A 15,180-nucleotide genomic window follows, 5' to 3' on the forward strand; every position below is an offset into this window, starting at 1 on the left:
TGTAAACATGTTTCTGTACACAGCTATGGCTGTCCATCACTCTAGCAGCAGCATCTTACCCTGTAGTCTCTGACAACCAGGAAACATGAAAAGTTATTCACACAAAACCTCTGCTTTTCTTGAGAAATTAGATTTTTCCCTAGCAAGAAACTTCTTTGGACAGAGATTACTCTCACTCACTTTACAGCACTAGACATCAACCACAAATATTCACCTCCTCTGCAATGATCCTATAAAAACAGTTTTAATGCTACCCACTTTCTTGGAAATAGCTCCTTAATTATAGAACAGCTTCTCCTTCTAGCTCAGTAAAATGGAACAACAAAAATAATTAAGATACTTAAATGGTTCTGTCCCAAGAGCAACACACAACAAATGCTGTCACTTGGGATGGCCAAAGCTGTTTCTTTAGGTCATATACACACGTTAACAGACTGTAGCAAAAGGATCACAAGCAAAGGTTCACCTTGACAGGAGATTTTTAAAGACACATTTGAAACACAGCCTCTGTTCCAATCTTAATAATTAAATATATTGGTTATTTTCAACATCCAGTGGTTAAGCTCCTCTCTTTTTAAGATTCAAATCATAACATAAAATCCAAATGGCAACAGACCTTGTTAGACATGAAGTAATTACGGCAAATGATCTCATTTAACTACTCCAGATACAAACATGATTCAATTACTTCCAGTTTAGGAAATGACGGTCTTCTGTTGAACTAATACCAGACTTCAAAATGTTTACCTGCTTTTTTCCCTTCATCTCATCAGAAACTCACCCACTCCTAAAAATTCCTTGTATGCAAATACCGGTAAGATTCTTTTCACATCAAACCTTATAAACACATGTGCCTACATCACATCTTTGTCTTACATGTATGCTCGAAGATCTTAAAACCATCAAAAGTCAAGAGATTTTATGACTATACGAACACTATATACAGACCCATACCATAAACATTCCAATTAGTTAACTGAGTACTGACAATAAAAAAAAAAATATTACCCAATGTTGATTATTAAAAAGGCAAACTGTGTATAATCAATCACTCTCTTAGGTAGGAAGTATGCTGAAGTATTCTTAAAGCATTTTTGACATGTTACATTGGTAGATGAAATTAGATTAAAATTTTGCAGTACCAGTATTAGTAAGAGTTCTTAATTTTGTAACTCTTTGCCACAGCAGACATTTTGGTAACTCTAACCTTCATTGGCAACTGGAAATACTAATCAGAACCCAAACAGAAAATAATATTTAAAGCATTAAATATTTAGAATTCATAGATGGTGCTTGATTTTTCTTCAAGCTGAGTTACAAAATCTCTGGATTAGCTGCTATCACATGCTCTTCCCAAAGCAGAACATCAGTGAGTGGTACTGCAGTTTCTTCCCCCTTACATTACCACACAGTGAAAGCTCCTTGGGACAGGTCTGGAGTATCTAGAACAAGTGAAACTTGGAATCAACAAAAATTGCAACAGTTTTCTATGCTCAAGCAACCCACCAAAGAAAAGAAATCAAACACCTCAATTCTTTTCCTACAGCACCCAAAGACTTACTGCTGTGTTTTTTCCTTTCCTCTGATCACAGCCACAGCAGAGAGACAACCCTCACAGTATAATTAATGGTGCTGTTAGACAAAAAGGAAATAAACTAAATGGAGTCAGACTGCCTTTTGCATTAGGAAATAACATCAAGTATCTATCTGCCAGATGCAAGACAAGAAAAGTCTGCTGGAAAAGAAGATTCTGCACTTGGAGAGCACTTAGAAGACCGCACTTAAAGAAAACTGCACATTAATGCAACATCTTTAAATAACGGTATTAATATCAGAGCCAAAAGATTCCAGCATCTTTGAGAATAAAAGAACCAGGATACAACTGAGCAGGGGTTACAGTACTGCCAGCTTCCAGAAACTATTGGTATAGTCAATATTTTACTTCCACTCACACCACCAGCACAGAGAAGGGATGATTGACTTGTCAGGATGACTCCTAAGTGCACTGTCCTATCATCACCATAAATTAACATGTGTGTGAGATACTGAAGATGTTTGCCTTATTCTCATCCTTCTCTAAGTTGCCTATCATCACTGCCTCCCTTCTCCAGTGCTGCTGTTCACACTGAAGAGAAAAACTTATTGATGGGAAAATGAACTCACCAAAACAAGGTTCTTAAGAGACTATATGTGGCATTACAGCCTGCAACTCCAGGAGGCTACATGACTTCATGTCTATTGTCCCTGTTGTTTCAATTCTCTGTCTTAAACCAAAATCTAACAATATTTCTGTATTTCAATGAAGCCTTTTGAAATATTAACATTGGAAGATGTGCCTACCTTACCTGAAAGGAAAGAAAGAGTGGAAGATATTCAACTGCAGCTAAATAAGGGAAAAAAAAAAAAAAAAAAAAAACAAACCAAAAACCACCACACACCACACCACACCAACACAAAAGTGCACCCACCATTAGTTAAACCTCTTCCTTACAGTAAGGAAACGTAAGAATCTGTGTTTTCCACATCAATTATTCTTTGTTTTTCAATGATCCCTAATGATTCAAAACCACCTAGAAAACATTAAAAACTATACATCCTACTTCTAAAGAGGAATGGCAATCAGTCCTAACTTGAACATGAACTGCCTTATGCAACCTGCAATGCAGGAACCACAGTGAGAAACTGAAAATAATTTTCTTGGGAAAGCAAACCTGTAGAGCTGTGGTGCCCAGGTGTTCTTAGTAAGTGGCATAAGCACTTTGAATATTTCTCATTTGAAAAGAAAAATGTTAATTTTATTTATTCAAAAAAATTTGAAAACCACAATTGAGATGCTGGGTGTCAAGGCTGGTGTTAAGACTCATGTCAAGCAAACAGGAGGTCAAAAATGGCCGACAAATAACAGTGGTGCATTAAAAACACCTTTACAGTCCTAAGCAAATATTGCAGATACTTGACAAGTGATGATCTGCCCTGGCAACACCCCTTCCATGAGCCACCTTTTTGACTTCAGCAGCTAGAACACTTCTGCTTTTTCTAACCTTGTGTTCACATAATCCTCCACACAGAAGAGCTCATAGAGCACATACTACATATTTGTTCTGTAAGATAAATTTTCTAGCTGTCCTGAGTCATTTCCAAGTTTTTTGTCTTTCACCAATCTAAACACAAAGTAGACAGGATGGGAGGAGTTAGCATGAACATTTAAATACTACAAAAGAACAAAAGTATTTCAGTGTAGTGAACAAACTGCAGCTGCAGCATGCTTTCATGCTATCTTCCATTCTTTATATAAAGACAAAGTTCGAATGCAAGTCATTTGTATGAAAACCTTTTAGCTTACAGGGAGAGCGTTTCCTTTTTCTAAAGCTTCAGAGTTTCGGCTACTACTAAATAGGAAGTCATTATACTTACTGATATTTTATTTAAGAGGAACAAAGTTGTTGAAAGTACAAATTATATTCTTGGCCAAGTAGCAAGAGACAAAAGCACAACACAACACCGTATATGCTGCTGCTACTACAACTACTCCTCCTACTATCAAAATAGGGGAAAAAAAAAAAGAAAAAAGAAAAATTTAATATATTCCAACTTGGCATATCTCTGTTCAATTACTGTAACTGATTTAAATGTACTTAAATTAATTTCCTGTAAACAAACACTGGAATACACACTTTTAATACAAGTTTCTTTACTTTAAATGTGTCAGGAAAAAAACCAAACAAAATCCCAACTGTTTCTGCCACAGAAATCAGTGTATAGTCCTGCAGTTGTGATATCACTTTGTTAAATGCTTTTCCACTACAGACAACCCAAGTACAGTATCCAAACAAGAGCATTAGCCCAGAACTTGGACATTTATGAAGACATAAGAAGCATTTTTGAGCAAGCAGGCACCAAAAAAAAAAAAAAAAAAAAAAAATCAAGTCTTTTCCAGATTGAGAAAGAACTGCAACACATCAATTTGCAAAGAAAGTCCCACAGGTTACTGAAAATTAGGAGCAAATCGCATAACAGGAGATAGAAATCTAGTACTTTCCAAGTCCATACCCCTGATACCTTCATCTTTTTCAATAGCAAACAGTAAACCCTTTCCCGTATGTGGTATCATATGAACCACAACTCATGTGTTTAAATTTTTTATAGCTTTTTGATCAGCAGCCACTGGCCAAGGTGTAAAGCAACCTCACTCTACCACTTCAGCTGACTTCAGAGTTCAGTCTCTCAAGAGGACACAGTAAAATAATCCATAGCCAGCAGAAAGCAAACATCTAACAATATCTAACAACAGATAGAACACTAATTCTATAACCCCAGTTATGAAGCAATACAACTCCCTGACTCTCATTGCTCAACTAACTTGGTTTCATAAATATTTTCCTTCTTCCATGTCAGCCCCAAATTGGTGGTCTTAAGTATTTCCATTCAAGCAAAGAACAATTAGATGGAATATAATTTTGCTGCGATTGAAACATCTTGTGAGTGTAAAGATATTTACACAATGCAAGGCTTAAAACTAAACAAACCTATCCTCACCCGTACACAGAATGTAGACATGCTTCTTCTGGCCTTTAAAATAATACACATTCATCCCTGAGAACAAATCTGATTGTCTCAGGACATTTGTCTCAACGGATATTCTCAGGCTATTCTCTCTTACTTTCCCCCTACACGCTCCCTTTTTTTAAACTTAATTATAGGAACATTTTCCAGCTTTCAGACAAGATGTATAAACAAAGCTGTGACCACTTGTGGCTATTAAAAATTCCATAGAAGTTTTTGTAGGAGGACATCCTTCTGAATAGATTCATTTCACAGTGCAAAACCAAACCCTATCTGCATTAAATTCAATCAGTAAAACTAGCTGGATTTGGTTGCTTCCTTCTTTTAACTACCTTACTGCATCAACCTTTGCTATTTAGTCACTGCTGAACATGTTCTAGCATAGAGGCGATCACACTTCCATTAAGAGGGGAACTAATCCTGTACACAGTATCCTTTCACATACAAAAGCTACCCGTTGGTGGTATGAGGAATTTAGGACCAAGTCCATGGCTTGCAAAGTTATTTTGAGAGTTTTCAGTCACGAGGGACACTGTGGCCAGAAAGCACATTAGTGGCCAAACCCAGAAAAGAACCTCAAACTCACATCCATCGCTCTCATTGTTTAGCTGCTGGAAATTACACCATTACAAGATGTTCCTGAAAATATTTTTCACTCTAGGATAAGGAGATACTTTACAGGCAAGTTATAGTTAAGATACTGTCCTTTTGGGCTTCTAATAATACATGGTAGGAAAACAGTATTAATCCTATTACCACATGAAAATATGTTTTGAGAAATTTAGAGGACACAGTTTCCCTCTGACATGACCCACTAAATTTTTAAGATTTTTTTTACTTCCAGCACAAGGTAGGTTTAATTATACCAGTGATTCACTTTTTTTTTTTTTTTTGAAAGAACAAACAAAAGCATAAAAATTGGAAATATGAAATACATTTTTACTCTATAGAGAAAAGAGACAGCAGGGTAACTGCACTGCCAATTATTAAATCATTTCTTTTAAAAAAACAAACAGTCTTTATTATAATCCATAAGAATTACTTCAAATAAGGCAAGATTATGTTTTTGTCCTGGTCAGAAATAGCCATATATAATTTAATTAGCATCTCTAGTCAAGCAGAAAGCAGGCAGTTCCAAAATTGTTCAAAATCAGGGTCCAGATAACACTGATTTGGAGGGGGGGGATCCAATCCACCCATTTTACCTGCCTTCCAAAAAACACTGGGTTTCAGCTGTCACACACAGAAGTGCTGCCTTGCCATGGTGCCTGCAAACATGCTTCTGTCTATAAAGTATAATGCACAGTAAATGCATTTCTTGAACCTGACAGAACAGGAGCTTGCAGCTGCAGCATATGTATCTTTACAAACTGTGTATGTGGATAACATGAGCAACAACAGCTGTGAAGTGGAAGAGCATAAAGGCTTTTCATAGCTCTCGCATGAGCTGCTAACCCTTGCTGCTATTAGTTGCCCTTCTTAAAGGCACTGAAGCACAAATAGGTATATACAGAGCTGTTATAACGGCTTTCAGATCTTCACCTTGCGCTATATATATATATATATATATCCATAGAAAGAACTGGAGACATCTACCTTGCTTTTTAGTTCCTAATTATGCCATGGACACAGATATTTGCCTTTTGAAAGCAGTATTAAGTTAATAAGTATTTCTTTTTTACTAATCATGATGTGTTACTTTTTTGAACAGGCAGTAGTGAAGGCCACGATTACATTATATTTGCTTCCTCTGCATCTTATATTCAATAATGTATCTTATTTCCTAATTTTGATGTATTTCCATTAGGAAGCCAAGTGGTTTTGCAACAACAAAATAAAAGAACCACCTTCAAGCAAATAAAGGAGCATCACCTGGGGAGAAAGAAGAAAAACCACACAGGGACCAGCTCTGAGCGAGATTTCCCAGGTAGCGAGTTGGTGCCGGCTCCTGTATGTTCCTGCATCACTTTGCCACTTGCTGCTCCTGCATATATGATCCTGTCTGGATCCTGTTTTTTCTGGGTTTGTTTTTTGCCAGGTTAGCAGGCCCAATGGTTTCACAGAATTGCCCAAGACAACGCAACAGGTGCAACAGAAACCCCTGGTAACAGGGAGGAACAGGGGACAGCAACTCCCTCGATATCAGCCAGCCCTAAAACCAGCCCAGCTCAGCCCTGAAACCCCACCCTTACAAGGTTGTATTCTCTAAATCCTAAAAGTAGTTCAATCTGATATTAAAAATAGATAAGTGTGGATCTCCTTTTAGAAGCATTTTTCTTTTGAAGTCATTCTACTCTTGCTTCAAGATCAGAAGATGCTTCTAGGCCAACTCTTCTTTCTAAAATATGTAAATACAAATTACTGAATATGAAAAGTGAGTTTAACTTAACATTCTAAGTCCCTTACCCAAATACATTAATACTCGCATTAATAATAGAAACTGTTAAAATATGCATGACCATGCATATTTAAGAACTGAAGAAAAATTTTATGCTAGCTAATGTGGAAATTATAAAGGGAGATGTTGGCCACACTGTAGTGGCAAATATTTTGGAGAGGGTTATGAACAGATTAGCACAGATACAGGAAATTATCCAAGATAACATGCGCCTTCATTAGCATCAGTTACCAATTATTGTTCAAGAAATCTGGTGAATCACCATTCTGATAACAGTGTTATAGCTATACACTGGCACTCATACTATCATCTTAACATTATAGTCCTCTTTCAACAGGGAAAACAGTAACATCGAGGTAATGTGGGACAAATGTAATACCCTGCAGTGCCAAGCACCCTAAGTAAAAATGCACAGTCCTGCATTGTTTTGCTGGTTTAGGGACAGTGGTGCATTTATATTGCCTTAAAATTTTCTTAGTTGGCTTTCAGCTTTTTTACAAAATTACTGCATCTGATTTCTTTCCCCCACAGCGAATAATGGGGAGGGGTGGTCAGAATCAGCTTTGTGAGTAACACTACCAGTATAAATACAGAAATTACCCATCCAAACATAAGAGGTCTCAAGCCTTTTCTTTACACTGCATCAGATCAACAAAACACTGTCAAACAGAATCAATTTTTCCCCCCCTCAATATGTATGCTGCAAGGCAGAGTCTCACAGATAAATAATTTTGGAAGAACTCAGTAATAATTTTCCTCCCACAGAGCACCCATATGTGAAAAACCAGAGAAACAAATAGGTAGGTTACATAGTGCTACAGCTGAAATCAAATAAATTCTCTCCAATGTTTGCATTTGAAAGCCCTTGCTTATAGCATATTACATTACAGTAAGTATTAACACAAAACTTTAGTCTTTATAGAGTAGAAGTCTGCAAATTCTGAATTCCTTTTGTTCACTTTCATAGCAAGATCCAGGTCACAAGAAATTTTAGGACCCCAGAGTAAGAGATTGATTCAGCAATGCCAGGAGAGACCACAGGTAAGAGCTGATAGCACATAATGTATCCACTTGCAATGCAGAACAACAGCCACTTTTTAAGTGGGAGTCTTGGGAAAGGAAATGCAGGATCCCCCTCAGTATTACCTAGGAGGTGATAGAAACAGATCACCATGCCAAATATGCACAGCATAGTTAAGTGACTCATTAAAGATAACACATATTTAATTGAAACCCTTCATTCATTACAGTGGAAAGAATGGGTAGCAAAAGAGCAGTGGATTTGGACTGCCTGCAAGAAGGATGAGAAAATTCTGAAATTAAAAAGTGTAGATGCAATAGCTTTCCCAGAATAGTATCTTAAGCCATAGAACAGAAGCAGCATGTACCTTTTAACTTGGGGATTTATGATTTTGCCCAATAAAAGTGTAGTGTATTACTAAACAGAATTATATGAAGAATGGGATGGAAAGGGACTGGATGGTCCCACAACTAATTTCTACAACAGCACACTTGACTTCTGATTGAGCCAAGTATACAGGCCATACTGACATTAATTAATATCACTTTAAACAACTGCAAGATTTCAAAACTTCAGATAAGCTTTAACAGATTTCCACTAAGTCTTCAGCAGACTGACATTATGCTATATAATATGAAGACATTATCTAGTTCAAATCCAGATCAGAAAATTGGCAAAGAATATCCACCTTTGAGTTGTACTACGTTCCCTTTTCATGTAAAATGGGAAGTGGTTAGCCCTGGACTACCTCCATTCCAACCACCAAAGTCACACTCCTCTAACAGAACAAAGGTGATCCTGTACATAATCTTCAGCTCACCAGCATGGGAGAGCTATCAGCACAGACTGCTGATGGAAAACAGGTGAACAAATGGAAGCCAGTACAGATTGGGAAGCTGGATTGCTTAACTACTGCCGCCACTGACCAGAATTTGGCTCTGTGTTCACTTCGGAGGGTTTGGGATGATTCCTAGCAATTCTGCGGAGTGTGAGGCAAAGTTTAAATTACTGACAGAAGAGCAAATCCCCCTCTGTCGACTCCTTTTCTTTGTCAACCACGACTGGACTCTCTTTCTCCCAACAATCCCAAGGAGTACATGTGGCTGAAAAAGAAACCAGGGATAGTCCATCTCCTGCTGGCACACAACTCCCACTAGTCCCTGCAAACACCTGGACTAACCACAGATGTCCTGCAGCCCATCTAGACTACTTTCAGCTCCAGGATCCAAGCACCTCAGACCAAGGATGGGACAACTCCTTCTGAAAGCAGAGATTATTTCATCATCAAAAAGGAAGCCTACAGAGGGTGGAAGCAAGGACAGGTAGCCTGGGAGGAATACACAGAAACTGTCCGAGCAGCCAGGGAACAGGTTAGGAAGGCAAAAGTCCTGACAGAATTAGATCAGGCCAGGGACGTCAAGAACAAAAGGAAAAGCTTCTATAGGTACATTGGTGATAAAAGGAAGAATAGGGAAAAATGTGAGCCCTCTGCGGAAGGAAACAGGAGACTTGGTTACCCAGGACATGGAAAAGGCTGAGGTACTCAATGACTTTTTTCCCCTCAGTCTTCACCAGCAAGGGCTCCAGCCACACCACCCAACTCGCAGAATGTAAAGGCAGGGACAGGGAGAATGAAGAACTGCCCACTGTAGAAGATCAGGTTCGAGACCATCTAAGGAACCTGAGGGTGGACAAGACCATGGGACCTGATGAGATACATCCACAGATCCTGAGGGAACTGGCGGATGAAGTGACTAAGCCACTATCCATCATATTTGAGAAGTCGTGGCAGTCCGGTGAAGTTCCTGCTAACTGGGAAAGGGAAAACATAACACCCATTTTTTAAAAGGGAAAAAAAAGACGACCTGGGTTACTACAGGCCAGTCAGTTTCACCTCTGCGCCTGGCAAGATCATGGAGCAGATCCTCCTGGAAACTATGCTAGAAAAATAAGCACATGCTATGGAAAGTAAGGAGGTGATTGGTGACAGCCAATATGGCTTCACTAAGGGTAAATCATTCCTGACAAATTTGGTGGCCTTCTACAATGGGGTTACAGCGCTGGTGGATAAGGGAAGAGCAACTGACATCATCTACCTGGACTTGTGCAAAGCACCTGACACTGTCCCACACAACATCCCTGTCTCTAAACTGGAGAGACAGGGATTTGATGGATGGACCACTCGGAGGGTAAGGGATTGGCTGGGTGGTCGCACTCAAAGAGTTGTGGTCAACAGCTCGATGTCCAAGTGGAGAGCAGTGACAAGTGGCATCCTCAGGGGTCGGTGTTGGGACCGACGCTGTTTAACATCTTTGTTGGTGCCATGGACAGTGGGATCGAGGCACCCTCAGCAAGTTCACCAACGACACCAAGCTGTGTGGTGCGGCCGACATGCTGGAGGGAAGGGATGTGCCACCCAGAGGGACCTGGACAGGCTGGAAAGGTGGGGCCGTGTGAACCTCATGAAGTTCAACAAGGTCAAGTGCAAGGTCCTGCCCATGGGTCAGGGCAATCCCAAGCACAAATACAGGCTGGGCGATGAGTGGATTGAGAGCAGCCCCAAGGAGAAGGACTTGGGGATGCTGGTTGACGAGAAGCTCAACACAACCCAGCAATATGCGTTTGCAGCCCATAAAGCCAACCGTACCCTGGGCGGCATCAAAAGAAGCATGACCATCAGGTCGAGGGAGGGGATTCTCCCCCTCTACTCTGCAGTACTGCGTTCAGTTCTGGGGCCCCCAACATAGGGACATGGACCTGCTTGAGCGGGTCCAGGGGAGGCCACAAAGATGATCAGGGGGCTGGAGCACCTCCCTTATGAGGACAGGCTGAGAGAGTTGGGGTTGTTCAGCATGGAGAAGAGAGGCTCTGGGAACACTTTATCATGGCCTTCCAGTACTTAAACGGGGCTTACAAGAAAGCTGGAGAGGAACTTTTTACAAGGTCATGTAGTGATAGGACAAGGGGCAATGGTTTTTAACTGAAAGAGAGCAGGTTTAGATTAGATGTAAGGAAGAAATTCTTCACTGTGAGGGTGGTGAGGCACTGGAACAGGTTGCCCAAAGAAGCTGTGGCTGCCCCCTCCCTGGAAGGGTTCAAGGCCAAGCTGGATGGGGCTTTGAGCAACCTGGGCTAGTGGAAGGTGTGCCTGTCCATGGCAGGGGGGTTGGAATTAGATGATCTTTAAGGTCCCTTCCAACCCAACCATTCTATGATTCTATAATCTCTTGGGTGAGGAAGAGCCAAACAAGAACATACTGATCCCTTCAGCATTTGAAATGTTATGAGAAGGAAAAAAAAAAAAATATTGAAGCAGTATGTTTCAGCTTTGCGCTTACAAAACGGCTGTGTTTCCCACAGCACCCCCAGTTACTGGGAAGTGGAAATGGTTGGCTGGCATGCACCTACATTTTTTCCTAGGATAGACCCTGGAAAAAAGACTCGAAAAGCAAACACACCAGAGTAGTAGCAGACATTCCTGTCAGATCCATTTCAAGTAGCAGCATGGAAAATTGACAGGAATGTCGCTGAGCAGCTGCAGGGGGGTCCCGGAGCCCAGCCCCTGCAGCCATCCGCCAGCAATACCCTCGAATCCTGCTAGAGATTCAGGTACAGCTCATCAGACCTACCATGGTCCCAGCAAAACATTTGGGGCTCAGACAGTCTTTCTGTCACAAATTTCCAGTAACATCTACTCTTGGCAATAAGGGAGCTGCTCACTATGCTTCACTCATTAGTGGAGAGCATTAGCTTACTTAGGATTCCTGGCTGTTTCTAAAGCACACAAATCCAATTTGCAGAAAAAGCAAGGCAAAGTTCATCTTTCCCCTTCCCCCCTCCCTGCCTGCCACAGCTCTGGAGTTAGATTTCAGAAGCAGTATTTATTGCAGAAGCTTTCTATCTATTCATTTTGCTAGCTCAGTTGCACGCTGGAGGAGGTAGAGCAACTGCTGGATTTGAAAGCAATCTTCATCCTCTGAAGAATGTCTCCAAAAGGCAGCTACAGAGTCCCATACAGGACTGCTCACTTATCGAATAACTGCTCGAGTAACATTTACCTTTCCCCAAAACAAGACAAATTCCAGGATGCACAATGTGATGCCTGACGTTGTGTGAGCCTTCGACATTCCTGCAGTCTCTTCCAAAAAAATAACCCTGATACCTGCTATGGAAACCATGGAGCTGCAGTACTTGGAAAGAAATGAACTATAGGTAATACAGTATTTTGTTTCTTGGCCATCTTAGGCTTCAACTGCTCCAGCTTCTTGCTATTACATCAACAGGCCCACTGTCATATGTCCTGCAGCCTACAGGAGGCACTAAGAGAGGTCAGGAATTTATTCACAGATTTGTTAGTGAAGGAATAGTAAGGCTTAGTTTAAGACTGTAAAGCATTTTCAGATTCTTCAGAAAAGAGTATATTTAGCTTTTGTGAATTATTGGTTGCCATCACACCATGAAACAATTAGCTTGACAGGTCACTAATCCAGATATAAAAGAGCTTTTTATCTGGTCCACTGATAAGAAATTTGCTGGATGGATTCACTTACCATAAGGTCAAACCCCTGGTCTCTCTTTCTTTGCTTGGCAAAAGACCATCAGCAGTTCATACCAAATCTGGCTCGCCATACTTCCAAAATATAGCACATTCAGCATATGCTTGAATCCTTGTAAGTGCAGACATAAGTTCCATGTTACAAAAAGAAAGATTTTTCATACTCCAAGCAGACCTTCTGGCATTCTGATCAAAAACTCATTTGAATAAATACATTCTTCCTATTTAAACTTTCCCTAACAGTTTCAGCCAGATCTGCTAAAATATTACATTGCCCTTTCTAAGCTGTTTTTTCTGTCTGAAGCTGGCAAAAATCACTGCATTCCTTCCAGAGATCAGTGAAAAATAATCTGAACATATAATCTTTTGTACTTTATTTTCAAATAATTCAATCATTTTTTCTCAGCTAAGTACTTAAGAAAAAATATCCCTACAACTTCAAAGATCTAAGCAATTTAGTTTTAATACTCTCAATGTCTCCGACTTACAGCATATAAAATTCAGCATTTTCCCTGAAAATGAATAGATATTTTAAAACTTTAAGCAACTAACTGGCATTCAACCCTCAACCTCTTTTTAAACCCACCAGCTCCTGCTACTCCTATTAATAAACATTCTTTCTCAGATTTCCACTTCATCCTGCCATGCTCAAATAAGAAACATTTTTGGTGACTAGGAAACAATGGAGTGGGACCAAATGCTTTAGTTCTGCTACCCCTCAACATCAGACAAAAGGTAACAATAAAAGATATCACTTCTTAAATGAGTAAAACCTACAGCAAATCAGTATTTTTTTACCTGCAGACACCAGCTTCATTGACAATGTGGTTATATGTAGCTTTGGTAAGCACATTTCCAAAGAGGTAGTCTCTTCTTCAGAGCAGTGCTCTACCTGGCATGAGCTTTCACTATACAAAGACAAACTTTGTATAAGGCTGAAAAAATCTGACTCTTATTAACATACTTGCAATCATCCCAAATTTGCCTTAGGGCAACCAGAAATACCAAGTTGTAACTTCTGTTAAGCAGTCTGTAGCAACAGTGTCTGCAACTCTGCCGACACAGCTCATGCTACAGGTAGTGAGAAAACTTATTAATGCAGTTTAGAGGTTCTTCCAGATTTCACAAACACAGACAATACAGCAGTGAATACAAAACACCTGGAGAATACCATTCACATATGAACTCTTTATTAAGTATTTCTCAACCACTGAGAAAACTGGTTGGTAATAAAAGTGGTGGCACTATTAAGCATTGATTTTTGTCACCAACCATCATCTAATCCTGACAGCATACGTCTAGATAGGCGGCCATCTACAGTCCAAAACTGTACAAAAACTAGTTCTGAAAGATTCTTCAAGTACAGCATCTGTCCTACCATCTTTTCAATGTCTTAATAAATTGGACCTTAAAACTTTGTTGAAGTATTTGAAGCTCAATCAGAACACCTGAGTGTCACACCCAACTGAAGCTGCAGATGTTTAGCCAGTACCTCTAAATGTCCAGAAGCTAGTTCTGAAAGATTACATTTAATTCTTTAAAGAAAAAAGGTCAGCAAAAATCACTGTTATGCAACTTTTTAATCAGGCTGTTAGATTCCATTAGACCTGACTGCAGGTATTTTATCATGAAAGTTTACAACTGCTAAGACAAATGGAAACATCTAATTGTTCTTTTTCCTGGATTCCTGCACAGTTGTACCTTAAAAAAATGTCTTACTATACGCCAACAAACCTCAAAACATAATTAATTACAAACTATCAAAGGAAGTCTAGCCATCCTGCATTGCACTTGCTAAGAACTTATGAAAATAAAATCTTATCATAAATTTTCCATTTTCAATGGCAGATTGGGCACTAAAGAAATTTAAAAATATTTTCTACTGATTTGATGATGATGTACATGCTTTCACTAAATACTACAGCATGCAACTTTGCATGGCACTCATAATGTGCTCATACTAAATAGATGACATAGTTTCCATAAGAATTAGTAGCAATGGAAAATGACAACTTATACAGACCCACAGAATATAATCATGACATTGTTCATTAATGCCTGCCACCACTGTTAACTCTATTCCAGAAAGTCTCAAGAGGAAGCTAGATATAGTAGCAGAAGCTGATGAACTTCCAGCTGCAAGCGGGTGGGAGAGAAAGGAAGCAGACTGATTAGTTGAATAGATTTATTGTATGCACATACTCTATGTTAAAATTCTGTATCTACTATAACAAATTTTTTTTTGAGTCATTTGACTGTTCGCAATTCAAATACAGGAAAATGCTATCAGGCTAACATGTGTTTGTTCAGCAGGAAACCCTTTCTTCAAAATGTAAAATGAGGTAGTGAAAAGCCAAAACTTTACTAGAATTGTTATACTATTATTTCTCAAATGTGAAAAGGACCTTTTGATGTTCTCCCGTCACATTAGAAAATCATCTCCTAAATCCATATGAGCTCCAGAGAAAAACAGAATGAAGTAACAGCTGAAATACAGTATTCGCCCTCTCAAAGATGCAACATGTTATCATACTACCTTCTTCAATTTAGCTGGCAAATTTTATTCTCAAGCCACGAATATTTTCTGAATTTCCCTTATAATATATCACGAATACAGCCAAAGCATCTCGCAGCAAATCTGTA

The 15,180-nt window shown here is 39.4% G+C and overlaps 1 protein-coding gene across 1 annotated transcript in view; it reads right to left on the reverse strand.

Moving 5' to 3' along the window:
• Window positions 1–15,180, reverse strand: part of CYTH3 (cytohesin 3) — a 53,743-nt gene that overhangs the window by 26,033 nt on the left and 12,530 nt on the right. The window lies entirely within an intron of this gene.

The sequence above is a fragment of the Strix aluco genome, chromosome 15, assembly GCF_031877795.1.
Source record: "Strix aluco isolate bStrAlu1 chromosome 15, bStrAlu1.hap1, whole genome shotgun sequence".
NCBI lineage: Eukaryota > Metazoa > Chordata > Aves > Strigiformes > Strigidae > Strix > Strix aluco.